Source organism: Triticum urartu, chromosome 2 (genome assembly GCF_003073215.2).
Source record: "Triticum urartu cultivar G1812 chromosome 2, Tu2.1, whole genome shotgun sequence".
Taxonomy (NCBI): Eukaryota; Viridiplantae; Streptophyta; class Magnoliopsida; order Poales; family Poaceae; genus Triticum; species Triticum urartu.
The window spans coordinates 652,278,074-652,291,614 of NC_053023.1; positions in this window are offsets into that span (position 1 = coordinate 652,278,074).

Below are 13,541 nucleotides of genomic sequence, written 5' to 3' on the forward strand. Positions count from 1 at the left end.
ACTGAGCCTATTCCTAAACCAACTTCGAAGAAGAGAGGTATTTTATTTCTCAGTCCCGAAGATATGCAAGAGGCAAAGAAATCTATGAAAGAAAAAGGTATTAAAGCTGAAGACATTAAGAATTTACCTCCTATTGAAGAAATACATGGTCTTAATTCACCGCCTGTTGAAGAAACAAATGATCTCAATTATTTATTCACTGAAGAACCTCCTGATCCCAATATCCCGACACAGGTAGTAAAGGTAAATTCTCTCTATAGATATGATAAAGCTGAAGTCCCTCCTACTAAAATTGCTAGTCAGTGCTTGGATGAGTTTGATAACTTTATGTATAAGCAAGATGACTCCAATGCTTATTTTGGTAGACAATTAAAAGAAAATGTTATATGATTAGACGTTTGGGTGATTATATGGCTAATATTAAAGGTGAACTTAAACTTGTTAGCAAACATGCTTCTATGGTTACCACCCAAGTAGAACAAGTACTTAAGGCTCAAAAGGAAGTGCTTGATGAAATGAATAGTAAGAAAAATGATTATGCTGTTAGAGTGGCTACTAGAACTGGTAGAATGACTCAAGAACCTTTGTATCCTGAAGGCCACCCTAAGATAATCGAGCAAGATTCTCAAAGAAATAATATTGATGTTCCTAGTTCTTCTAAAAAGAAGAAAAAGAAAAATGATAGAACCGTGCAAACTTCTAGTGAACCTATTGCTGAACCACCTGATAATCCAAATGATATATCTATGTCTGATGCTGAAACACAATATGGTAATGAACATTAACCTAGTAAAAATATTAATTATGATGTTCATGATGATGCTCAACCTAGTAATGATAAAGATGTAGAAATTGAACCTGCTGTTGATCTTGATAACCCACAATCAAAGAATCAACGTTATGATAAAAGAGACTTTGTTGCTAGGAAACATGGTAAAGAAAGGGAACCTTGGGTTCAGAAACCCATGCCCTTTCCTCCGAAACCATCCAAGAAAAAGGATGACGAGGATTTTGAGCGATTTGCTGAAATGATTAGGCCTATCTTTTTGCGTATGAGATTAACTGATGTGCTCAAAACAAATCCTTATGCTAAATATATGAAGGATATCATTACTAATAAAAGAAAGATACCGGAAGCTGAAATTTCCACCATGCTTGCTAATTATACTTTTATGGGTGGAATACCAAAGAAACTTGGAGACCCCGGAGTACCTACTATACCTTGCTCCATTAAAAGAAATTATATTAAAACTGCTTTATGTGATCTTGGAGCCGGTGTTAGTGTTATGTCTCTCTCTTTATATCGTAGACTTGACTTGAATAAGTTGACACCTACTGAAATATCTTTGCAAATGGCTGATAAATCAACTGCTATACCTGTCGGTATTTGTGAGGATGTGCCTGTTGTGGTTGCAAACGTTACTATTTTAACGGACTTTGTTATACTTGATATTCCCGAGGATGATAGTATGTCTATTATTCTTGGAAGACCTTTTCTTAATATTGCAGGGGCTGTTATTGATTGCAACAAAGGCAATGTCATTTTTCATGTTAATGGTAATGAGCATACGGTACACTTTCCGAGGAAACAACCTCAAGTTCATAGTATCAACTCTATTGGAAAAATTCCATCAATTATATTTGGAGGTTTTGAATTTCCTCTTCCTACTGTCAAAAAGAAATATGATATTCTTATTATTGGGGATGTGCATATCCGAGTTGAGGTAACTTAGTGTTATTAGAAATTTCTCCAGTTTCATGATTATCGGAATGAGTTTGTTAACAAGACTTGATCAACCTTGTTAGTGGATTCTTTTTGATGAGCATGAGATGGATGAAACTAGAAGCACAAACTTCTGTACCCTCTCTATACTTTCTGTTATTTACATTAAATAAAGTAAAAATAGTATTTTTCTGTCTGTTATCTGATTATCCATGCAATATAAAAATATCCCGAAAATAAAAGTCCTCAGAATGCCATGCCAATTTAATATGATTTTTTGGGAATATTTGAGGATTTACTGTGCAAAAATTACCGCGGGAGGAGCTGCCACCTGGCCACGAGGGTGGTAGGCGCGCCCCCTGCCTCGTGGGCCCACGGTGGCCCTCCTCCACTTATCCCAGCACCCATCTTCTTCCTCTATCTCACACAAAACCGAAAAACCAACTCAAGCACGAGTTCCAGCCACTTTTGCTGCGATTTTCGATCTCCTTGCTCAAAGCACCTCACACAAAAGTACTTGGGGAGATTGTTCCTTGGTATATGACTCCTCCATTGGTCCAATTAGTTTTTGTTCAAGTGCTTTATTCTTCGCAAATTTGTGCTGCATAGGTGACCATGTTCTTGAGCTTGCATGTCAAATTTATATGGTTCCAAGTAGTTCTAATGCTTGATATAGGCTCTAGGCACTTGTAGGAGTAGTTGCTATTAGTTTTATTGAATTTGGTTTACTTTTATTTTGAAGTTACTAAAAATTTCAGAGTTTTTCAGAGAAAAACAATATGTTTAGGAAGATGTTCCCAAGGTGGTTCTTCAAAGAAGCAAGGAACCCAGGCTTGCAATGCGTGATGCTGACGAAGAAGCCACCAAGAGACGCTCAGTGCGTCCTTGTGAGTGGCCTTCTGAAAATTTTATGGATCGAGCGGGAATCAAAGAAGAATTTAAGGCATATTTGCGTAATGCCGATCTTGAGGACTTTTGAGGCAGACAATGCCCCCAGTATCATGAGCTCACAAGCTCTTCTGTGAGGAGGTTTGAGTATTCATCTTCGCGTAATTCTCCTTCAGTCATGTTTGATCTTTATGACAAATCTTATACCATGGACTTAGAGGATTTCACTTTTGCTTGCAAACTTCCACAATGGGGTAGTGTTAGGGATCCCCCTAAATCTGAATTTAGAAACTTTCTTGCTAGTATAACTGTAGGGGAATTCTAGAGATATAACGCAAGCTACCATAGGGAGCATTCACTTTCCTGCTATACATTATTTTGCTCTCTTCATAGGTAGGTGCATAAATGCTAAGGATGAAGCATGTCACATGTGTGTCCCTGACCTTAGCATTCTTAGGAGTGCTGTGTCAGGAGACCAATCTTATCATATGGGAGCCATTGTAGCTCGTAGGTTGCATCATAATAGATATAATGGAGATTTCTTTGGAGGAATTTATGCAACCCGCTTAGCTAAATTTCTTGAGATACACGTTCGTGAAGGAGACACGGAGTTGGCTCCTGCTTATTTAGATTTTGATTCTACGGTTTCTCACCATTTTGTCGAGAGGAACGAATCGCCTCTCCAGTACCGACTAATCTTTGACAGACGTCGTGCTGTCCATATTACTCTCCCTGCTCCTGCTTTCTTTGATTATCAAGCAAGAGGAGGATATACTATTACCAGAGAGGAGGCAGATGAGTACGAGAGGAGAGCGAAGGCCGCTCATCACCACGCTGCAGCTCAGGAGGCGATAGCTGCTGCATCACAGTACGACCCTAACAACTATTATTATAGGATATCAGCCAGGCCAGCCGTGGCCATAGACCAACTTAGGCCAAAAGCCTAAGCTTGGGGGAGTACGTATTTCCCGACATTACATTTATGTTCACACACACTCATTGCTAGATGTCGGTGCTCATACTTTTTCATTGTATCATCCATGCTAGTTTATTTTCTTTATGCTTTCTTCTTGTGTGTGTTAATAAACCTTAAGAAAAACCAAATAGTTGTAGCTTTTAATTAGTTTACTTTCCATGCTTGTAGTAGTAATTAAAAAGAAAACCCAAAAATATTTCCTGTTCTTCTTTTGCTTGTTGGGAGCTTTCCCATGTAAATAGTTTTATTTCTTTTCTTTTCTTTGGGGGTCGATAGGAGAAGACCATGATTAAATTGTTGAAGTGTCTCTTATATGCATTATTGTTGATCTGACAAAAGAGCCCATATTGCCTTGTCTTCTCCTGTTTATTGAATGCTTGCAGATTCCAGCTTAGTCCAATGCACGTGCACTATTATTATTATTCACATCGTTCGGTCGTGCAAGTGAAAGGCAATTATGATGATATATGATGGACTGACTGAGATGAGAAAAGTGGTATGAACTCGACCTCTTTTGTTTTTGTAAATATGATGAGTTCATCGTTCTTGATTCAGCTTGTTATGAATAAACATGTTTGCAATGACAATTAGAGATCATAGTTGCTTGTGCCATGCTTGATTAGCTATGAGTTATAATGGTTTACCTTGCGTGCCAACATGCTATTAAAAGGTTATGATGTGGTATGATAGGGTGGTATCCTCCTCTGAATGATTTAAGTGACTTGACTTGGCACATGTTCACGCATGTAGTTGAAACAAATCAACATAGCCTTCACGATATTTATGTTCATGGTGGATTATATCCTACTCATGCTTGCATCCAATGTTTATTAATTTTAATGCATGTACATGGCTGTTGTCGCTCTCTAGTTGGTCGCTTCCCAGTCTTTTGCTAGCCTTCACCTGTACTAAGCGGGAATACTGCTTGTGCATCCAATCCCTTAAACCCCAAAGTTATTCCAGATGAGTCCACTATACCTTCCTATATGCGGTATCTACCTGCCGTTCCAAGTAAATTTGTATGTGCCAAACTCTAAACCTTCAAATAAATATCATGTTTTGTATGCTCGAATAGCTCATGTATCAACTAGGGTTGTCCTGTATCTTCCATGTTAGGCGGGTTATTCTCAAGAGGAGTGGACTCCGCTCCTCACTCACGAGAAAGGGCTGGTCACCGGATGCCCAGTCCCATGCTTTATGCAAACTAAATCAAAATAATTGCAAACAAAACTCCCCCTGGGACCTGATGTATGTTGGAGGCACTCGTTGTTTCGAGCAAGCCATGGATTGATGTTTGTTGGTGGAGGGGGAGTATAAACTTTACCATTCTGTTTGGGAACCGCCTATAATGTGTGTAGCATGGAAGATATCGCCATCTCTTGGTTGTTGTGTTGACAATAAAAGTATACCGCTCAAAATGTTATTCACCTCTATTTAAAAACCAAGCTCTGGCACCTCTACAAATCCCTACTTCCCTCTGCGAAGGGCCTATATATTTACTTTTATGTTGAGTCATCACCCTCTTATTAAAAAGCACTAGCTGGAGAGCGCAACTGTCATTTGCATTCATTATTGTTAGTTTACATTGGGTGTGACTATGATTGGATCTCTTTTACCATGAATTAAAATGTCTAGTCAGTCCTTGATCTTTAAAGGTGCTCTGCATTTATGTTTTGCGGTCTCAGAAAGGGCTAGCGAGATACCATCTTGTTATATCATATTATGATCGTTTTGAGAAAGTGTTGTCATCCGAGATTTATTATTATGGCTTGCTAGTTGGTTATGATATTGATATGGGTAATCATGAGACCTGAGAATTATTGCAAATGTGGTTAGTTATAATCTTTGCTGAAAACTTGAATGGTAGCTTGGCATATTTATAACAACAAGAGCAAACAGAGTTTGTAAAAGTTTTCTTTATTTCTTTCAGTTTGTCAACTGAATTGCTTGAGGACAAGCAAGGGTTTAAGCTTGGGGGAGTTGATACGTCTCCGTCGTATCTACTTTTCCAAACACTTTTGCCCTTGTTTTGGACTCTAACTTGTATGATTTGAATGGAACTAACCCGGACTGACGCTGTTTTCAGCAGAATTGCCATGATGTTGTTTTATGTGCAGAAAACAAAAGTTCTCGGAATGACCTGAAACTCCACAGGATATCTTACAATAAATAATAAAAAATCCTCGCCAAAGATGAAGACCAGGGGGCCCACACCCTTCCACGAGGGTGGGGGGCGCCCCGCACGCCCCCTACCTCGTGGGCCCCCTGGAGACCCCCCGACCAACTCCAACTCTATATAACTGCTTTCGGGAGAAAAAAATAGAGAGAAGAAATCATCGCGTTTTACGATACGGAGCCACCGCCAAGCCCTAAAACCTCTCGGGAGGGCTGATCTGGAGTCCGTTCGGGGCTCCGGGAGGAATCCGTCGCCATCGTCATCATCAACCATCCTCCATCACCAATTTCATGATGCTCACCGCCGTGCGTGAGTAATTCCATCGTAGGCTTGCTGGACGGTGATGGGTTGGATGGGATCTATCATGTAATCGAGTTAGTTTTGTTAGGGTTTGATCCCTAGTGTCCACTATGTTCTGAGATTGATGTTGCTATGACTTTGCTATGCTTAATGCTTGTCACTAGGGCCCGAGTGCCATGATTTCAGATCTGAACCTATTATGTTTTCATCAATATATGAGTGTTCTTGATCCTATCTTGCAAGTCTATAGTCACCTATTATGTGTTATGATCCGTTAACCCCGAAGTGACAATAATCGGGATACTTACCGGTGATGACCGTAGTTTGAGGAGTTCATGTATTCACTATGTGTTAATGCTTTGTTCCGGTTCTCTATTAAAAGGAGGCCTTAATATCCCTTAGTTTCCGTAAAGGACCCCGCTGCCACGGGAGGGTAGGAAAAGATGTCATGCAAGTTCTTTTCCATAAGCACGTATGACTATATTCGGAATACATGCCTACATTACATTGATGAATTGGAGCTAGTTCTGTCACCCTAGGTTATGACTGTTACATGATGAACCGCATCCGGCATAATTCTCCATCACTGATCCATTGCCTACAGAGCTTTCCATATATTGTTTCTTCGCTTATTTACTTTTCCGTTGCTATTGCTATCATCACTACAAAATACCAAAAACATTACTTTTGCTATATTTACCTTTTGCTACCGTTACCACTACTATCATATTACTTTGCTACTAAATACACTTTGCTGCAGATATTAAGTTTCCAGGTGTGGTTGAATTGACAACTCAGCTGCTAATACTTGAGAATATTCTTTGGCTCCCCTTGTGTCGAATCAATAAATTTGGGTTGAATACTCTACCCTCGAAAACTGTTTGCGATCCCCTATACTTGTATATCACTTGTGGGTTATAAGACTATTTGTTCGGCGCCGTGTGCGGCATAGCTCTGTTCGCGTCTACTGGCTTTGTGGAAACTATTTACCTTTGAGCAGACTCTGCTTTTATAGACGCTCTTGCTCGCGTTCCCTCGCGCGCGCTTCTGGCCAGCCGGTTAAGGCGTTTGCGCGAAAAGACAGTTAACATGCATTTTATTTTATTAACCTAGAATGCGGAACAAAGTTGGGGGAAGAAAGTTGTGGCCTATAATCACGATTCACGTCGGGGGCCCCATATGCCATTGCGGATTGCGCCAGTGCAGCATTTCATGATCACGCTCTTAAAAATGACAGTTACTGGTTAGCTCGCATAATCTAGTGATTGTTTCACTCTGCTTGCAATTTTAAATCAGACTACTGCCTAGTCTCATGGATGTGACCTAAGACCACTTTGTGCTTAGAACCGATCGTAATATCCCCTTTTAATCTCTCTCAACGGGGATGTGGCCATATATTATACTCAAATATTGTCGTTCTATTACCTTTACTATCTTATTCTTTGTTTCCGGACATCAGTACAAGGTAAGAGAACGAGCCTCTTTGGAACTCTCTCAAATCAGACTGATAGAGAGGGGATGCCGAGGTCTGTCGGAGAGCTCTTCACATCGCGTGAAATTCAGTACCATTGCTGTTGTAATGTGTTATTCTCAGGAAAGAGTTTGGCAGATATGCTCATGTTCATTACCATTGGCGATTAGAGATGAGTCTTCGCTAACTCATGAGTGCTTGCTATCTTTATCGACTTATAATCCCCTGCAGTAGTTGAAAAAGTCTCAAGGCATATCTTACATGTTTCGTCCGTCGGGGGCATCCTCAAGTATAACACACGGCTGTTTGTTAAGTCGTGTACATTTGAACAACAACCGGCACATCCTCGTGCAGAAATACGATAGTGACCATTCAACAGCGTATGGCATTTGATTTTGATCCTATTGCTCTCAGATTGAGATAATATAAAGTCGTCTGGTGTGGCCGCTTTATTCAATGAACTTTTTATATAAGGGAAGGTCGACCTCACTCAGGGCATATCGACACGCGCTCTAAATCACGGAAGCAGTTTTTTGAAGGAAATCTCGGCCGAGAGGTTCAGTTATAACACTTGTTTTGCTATTTTTATTTCCTAGAAGGTTTTATATCCCTGATAATTTTTTATTCATGATTTCAGATAGGCCACCGAGGAGTGTGGGTGCAACTGTAGTACATGTAGTTGTGCGGCCATCAAGTTCCATTCTAAGACAAACTCTCAACACGTGATCTATTGCCTATTGGGTACTAGTCGCTCTACTTGACTCATTGCTACGAGTTCATCAATGTCAACTCAGGTGTTTTCAAGTCTTCTCTCCAACCCATTAGACAAGGTGTTTGTCCCTTATGTGGTGGATACCAAAGTGAACGTAGTGTGTACAATAATTCGTCTCTGATGATGTGATGGTATCTCTAACGCAGCGAGCTTTTGCGCGTTGTTGCGTAGAATGTACGCCTAGTAATGAATATGTTCTCGTTCTTTCTGTTAGAAAGCCCACTATTTTAGATCTGCGGGTCGCATTGAGCTTAGCAGCAGAAAAGACTGCTTTTCGGACAGTGTGCATCGCGAGAACTCGCGGTTGTTACCTCACTGGGACTCAAGGACCTTTCACCCGTACGATGCTTTCTAAGTCGTACCTCGTCTCCAATCTCTTACTACGATATAATAGCAAATTAGCAGGGATGCCATGTGGATTTACTATAGTATTGAGTGGGGTACAATTTGGCGACAATGTGCCTTTGATCAATGCACTACATTCCTTCAATGTACGCCAATGTAACAGAGTTGTATATTGATGTAACAGAGGTTTTAGTCATTCGCCGAACGTGTAGTGGGCTATTACAAACGCGCGACCGAAGAGCATTGTCACATTGCACGAGAATTGCACTCAGGTGTGTCACTTTGATGATGTGCGAAGCAGTTCAAGGTTGCCGATCTCATTTGATTTACGCGACTAAGTCGCAGACGATCGCCTCGGATACTGTAGCCGACAGAAGAGCAAGATATCAGCATATAGAATGGTGATGTGGTATAATTCGAAGCAATGATGGTGTTTTATATGGGATCATTTTGAGATATATCCTTGTATATTAACATTATAGTTGTTGTGTACTATGTAGTTTGGTGAGAGCTGTCTGTTGTTGATATGTTTATGTAATATGCATGTAATCGACTAGTTATTGTGGTGTGTGGTAAATTGCTGTAGTCGTCCGAATGATACGGTTTTTTTATGTAGTGGAATAAACTGCTGATTACTTAGGTGAATGTTATTTGTTTTATTTTGAAGAGACCTTCTGATGCTGCAAGTTTTGTTTGCTTTTCCTTTTTATTAATAGTGTGTGTGTGTGGGGTTATCAATGATCTTTTTATAGTTATGTTGCTGTATTGCAATCCCAATACTCGCCTATCAATTGGACACTTCACATAAGTCATAATACTTGATTACTAGCGAGTATTCTGATAGTCAATGATTGGCGATTTAGCTCAGAGAAGTCCAACACATTGGTTCTCGCTTTGTAGTTAACAAGGTGTGAAGTTGAATCAGACTCAATGCCCGACCACTTCATAAGATAGAGAGAAAAATAAAGTCATTCACTATGCTTCAGCCATAGGTTCAATCATGTATGCAATGATGTGTGCCAGACCTGATGTGTGCCTTGCTATTAAGTTTAGCAGGGATGTACCGAAGTAATCCAGGAGTGGATCACTGGACAGCGGTCAAGAACATCCTGAAATACGTGAAAAGGACTAAGGATATGTTTCTCGTTTATGGAGGTGACAAAGAGCTTGTCGTAAATGGTTACGTTGATGCATGCTTTGACACTGATCCGGATGACTCAAAGTCGCAAACCGGATACTTATTTATATTGAATGGTGGAGCTGTAAGTTGGTGCAGTTCCAAGCAGAGCGTCATGGCGGGATCTACGTGTGAAGTGGAGTACATAGCTGCTTTGGAAGCAGCAAATGAAGGTGTCTGGATGAAGGAGTTCATATCTGATCTAGGTGTAATACCTAGTGCATCGGGTCCAATGAAAATCTTTTGTGACAATACTGGAGCAATTGTCTTGGCTAAGGAATCCAGATTTCACAAGAGAACCAAACACATCAAGAGACACTTCAATTCCATCCGCGATCAAGTCGAGGAGGGAGACATAGAGATTTGCAAGATACATACAGATCTGAGTGTTGCAGACCCATTGACTAAGCCTCTCTCACGAGTAAAACATGATCAGCACCAAGACTCCATGGATGTTAGAATCATTACTATGTAATCAAGATTATTGACTCTAGTGCAAGTGGGAGACTGAAGGAAATATTCCCTAGAGGCAATAATAAAGTTGTTATTTATATTTCCTTATATCATGATAAATGTTTATTATTCATGCTAAAATTGTATTAACCAGAAACTTGGTACATGTGTGAATACATAGACAAACAGAGTTTCCCTAGTATGCTTCTACTTGACTAGCTCGTTAATCAAAGATGGTTAAGTTTCCTAACCATAGACATGTGTTGTCATTTCATGAACGGGATCACATCATTAGAGAATGATGTGACGGACAAGACCCATCCGTTAGCTTAGCATAATGATCGTTAAGTTTTATTGCTATTGCTTTCTTCATGACTTATACATGTTCCTTTGACTATGAGATTATGCAACTCCCGAATGCCGGAGGAACACCTTGTGTGCTATCAAACGTCACAACGTAACTGGGTGATTATAAAGATGCTCTACAGGTATCTCCGCAGGTGATTGTTGGGTTGGCATAGATCAAGATTAGGATTTGTCACTCCGATTATCGGAGAGGTATCTCTAGGCCCTTTCGGTAATGCACATTAGTATAAGCCTTGAAAACAATGTAACTAATGAGTTAGTTGTGGGATGATGTATTACGGAACGAGTAAAGAGACTTTCCGGTAACGATATTGAACTAGGTATGATGATACCAACGATCGAATCTCGATCAAGTAACATACCGATGACAAAGGGAATAACGTATGTTGTTATCGCGGTTTGACCAATAAAGATCTTCATAGAATATGTAGGAAACAATATGAGCATCTAGGTTCCGCTATTGGTTAATGACCGAAGATGTGTCTCGGTCATGTCTACATAGTTCTCGAACCCGCAGGGTCCGCACGCTTAACGTTCGATGACAATTTGTATTATGAGTTATGTGTTTTGGTGACCGAAGTTTGTTCGGACTCCTAGATGAGATCACGGACATGATGAGGAGTCTCAAAATGGCCGAGAGGTAAATATTCATATATTGGAAGGTAGTATTTGGACATCAGAATTGTTCCGAGTGATTCGGGTATTTTACTGGAGTACCGAGGGGTTACCGGAACCCCCCGGGGGAATTAATGGGCCTACATGGGCCTTAGTGGAGAGAGAGGAGGCTCCAAGGGGTGGCCGCTCCCCATGGCAGTCCGAATTGGACTAGGGGAGGGGGCCGCACCCCCTTTCCCTTTCCCTCTCCTTCCTTTTCCCTCCGGTGAAGAAAGGAAAGGGGGGCGAGTCCTACTAGGACTAGGAGTCCTAGTAGGACTGCCCCCTTGGCGCGCCCCCTCTAGGCCGGCCGCCTCCTTCTCCCCTCCTTTATATACGGGGGCGGGGGGCACCCCAAAGGCACATCAATTAGTCGTGTGCGGTGCCTCCTCCACAGTTTACTCCTTCGGTCATAATGTCGTAGTGCTTAGACGAAGCCCTGCGCGAATCACATCACCGTCACCACACCGTCGTGCTGACGGAACTCTCTCTCGACCCTCTGCTGGATCAAGAGTTTGAGGGACATCATCGAGCTGAACACATCATCGAGCTGAACGTGTGCTGAACTCGGAGGTGCCGTACGTTCGGTACTAGATCGGTTGGATCGTGAAGACATTCGACTACATCAACCGCGTTAACCTAACGCTTCCGCTTTCGGTCTACGAGGTTACATGGACACACTCTCCCCCTCCCGTTGCTATGCATCTCCAAGATATATCTTGCATGATCGTAGGATTTTTTTTGAAATTGCATGCTATGTTCCCCAACACTATATGCAGTATTTACGTGCCGTTCCAAGTAAATTTGCATGTGCCAAACTCTAAACCTGCAAATAATAATCTGTTTTGAATGCCCGAATCGCTATGTAGCGACTGGGAGCTGTCAATATCTTCCATGCTAGGTGGGTTATTCTCACGATGAGTGTTTATTCACTTGTCATTCATGAGAAAGTGGCTGGTAATCGGGATGCCCAGTTCCATGCTCGAAATCAAATCAAAATATAATTTCAAACAAAACTCCCTCGGGACTGTTGTTGGTATGGAAGGTACCCGTTGTTTCGGACCAGCCGTGGAGTGTGGTTGTTGGTGGAGGGGAAGTAAAAACTTTACCATTCTATTTGGGAACCGCCTATAATGTATCTTGTATGGAAGATACCGAGATCTCTTAGTTGTTATGTTGACAATGAAAGCATATCGCTCAAAAAATTATTCATCTCTGCTTTAAAAGCTCGAGCTTTGGCACCTCTGCAAATCCCTGCTTCCCTCTGCAAAGGGCCTATCTATTTACCTTTATTGGCGAGTCATCATCCTCTTATAAAAATCACCAGTTAGAGAGCACCACTGTCATTTGTATGCATTGCTATTAATTGATATTGAGTATGACTGTGACTGTATTTATTTTACCATGAATTACAATGTCTAGTCAGTCCTTGATCTTCAGGGGTGCTGTGCATTTATGTTTTGCGGTCTCAGAAAGGGCTAGCAAGATACCATTTTGTTATATCATATCATGATTGTTTTGGAAAAGTGTTGTCATCCAAGATTTATTATTATTGCTCGCTAGTTGATTATGCCATTGATATGAGTAAATGTGAGACCTAACTTTTATTGTTGTTGGGAAACATTGAATGGAAAACAAAAAAAATTCTACACACATGCAATGATCTATCCATGGAGATATGTAACAATGAGAAGGTCAGAGTGTGTCTACATGCCCTCATAGACCGTAAGCGGAAGCGTTTCACAACGTGGTTGATGTAGTCGAACTTTCTTCGCGCTCCAACCGATCTAGTACCGAACGCATGACACCTCCGCGTTCTGCACAAGTTCAGCTCGGTGACGTCCTCCACCTTCTTGATCCAGCAAGATGGCGATGTAGTAGATGAGTTTCGGCAGCACGATGGTGTGGTGACGGTGATGGTGATGTGATCTCCGCAGGGCTTCGCCTAAGCACTACGAAAATATGACTGATGGATTAAACGGTGGACTGGGGCGTCGCACACGGCTAAGACAATGTTGTGTCCTTGTGTGGCGCCCCCTCCCCACATATATATAGGTGGGAGGGAGGGAGGAGAAGCCAAAGGAGGTGCCCAAGTAGGAGGAATCCTACTTGGGGTCACTCCCAAGCCACGCCCCCTTCCTTATTTGGAGTGTGGGGAAAAGCAGGGGAGGGTGGCGCCCCCCTTTCCTTTCTCCCATGAGAGGGAAAGGCGGGAGGGGCTAGAGCTCCCCCTTTTCCTT